We start from the raw sequence: 1,538 nt of genomic DNA, 5'->3' as shown, positions 1-1,538 counted from the left end.
CCACATTTCTTGACTGTTGGTGTAGGAATTGTGGAATGTAATTCAGCACTTGTGAGGAAATTTTTGAGGGACCTTGATTGTCTTTTACTTTTGATTATTTTGTGTATTTCAAATGCTTGTTTCACTCTTAGATCTTGTTTTAGTGGTGGGTTGTTCTGGTGGATAATATTGTAAACCTCTATGTTTCTTGGGTTGTGAGTTGTGTGAAGGCGCGTGGCTTAGTGGTTAGGGTATTCGGCTCACGATCGTAAGGTCGTGAGTTCAATTCCTGGCCACGCGTTGTGTCCTTGAGCAAGACACTTTATTTGACGTTGCTCCAGTCCACTCAGCTGGCAAAATGAGTAGTACCTATATTTCAAAGGGCCGGCCTTGCCACACTGTGTGTCACGCTGAATCTCCCTGAGAACTACGTTAAGGGTACACGTGTCTGTGGAGTACTCAGCCACTTTCACGTTAATTTCACAAGCAAGCTGTTCCGCTGATCATTTCAGCTGGGGCCCTTGTCGTTGTAACCGACGGAGTACTCCTGTGTGTTGTAATAAAGGGTAGATTATTGGATGTATCTGGAGCGTTTTTCGTAGTTCTTCGATATTTAGTGCTTTGGCACGTTCTATTTCGTTGTCTATTAGCATTAATAGATATTGTCTTTAAAGTAGTACTTGTTTTAGTTCCTGGAGTCTTTTATTGCAAGTTTGAGGGTTTGAGACAATTGTGCAGATTCTTCTTGCCAGATTAAAGGGAATATTAAACTTCGTGTGTTTGGGATGGCATGAGGAGAATAGTAAGTATCGTTTAGAATCTGTTTGTTTGTAGTGAACATCTGTTTGAATGATTTTATCTCTTTTGATGATTAGTATATCCAGGAAAGGTAGTTGAGTTTTACTGTATTCCATGGTAAAGTTAATATTATTGTTTATGCTGTTGATTAGATTTTTGAAATCTATAAGCTTTTTAAATGTGTACATCCATAGGATTAGGCAATCATCTAAGTAACGTTTCCAGTTTTCTAGTAGATATTTGTGGAAGTCCAAACCATATATTAATTTAGATTGTTCATATATCTGGACTTCCATGTATGCCATGACTAGATTAGCGTACGTCGGAGCAACTTTTGTCACCATCTCAGTCCCTGATATTTGCTCTTAAATATTTCCATCGGAGTCAAAAAGTTATTTTCGAGGATAAACTTTAATCCTTCAGTGATGAAACTCTTTTCAATTCTCTCCAGAATTTCATGAGGGAATTTCTCAAGCCAGAAGTTTGAGATTGTGGTATATAGATTTACCACATCAAAAGATACAATAGCGGTATCATTGTTTATGGATTTTGGGAGGTAGTTTAACAAGTCCAGGTCGTCTCTCACAAGACTTTGCATGTATTTTAGAATAGATTTCAGTAATATATCTAAACAGTTGCTCAGTCCGTGTGTTTAACAGTTCGGGCCTGCTACGATTTGTCTAAATTTAAGTTCGGTGGGATATTGTATGTTTATATATATATATATATATATATATATATACTAGCACTATAGCCTGGCT

This window comes from Octopus bimaculoides, chromosome 4 (assembly GCF_001194135.2).
Source record: "Octopus bimaculoides isolate UCB-OBI-ISO-001 chromosome 4, ASM119413v2, whole genome shotgun sequence".
Lineage (NCBI taxonomy): Eukaryota > Metazoa > Mollusca > Cephalopoda > Octopoda > Octopodidae > Octopus > Octopus bimaculoides.
This window is presented reverse-complemented; position numbering follows the sequence as displayed.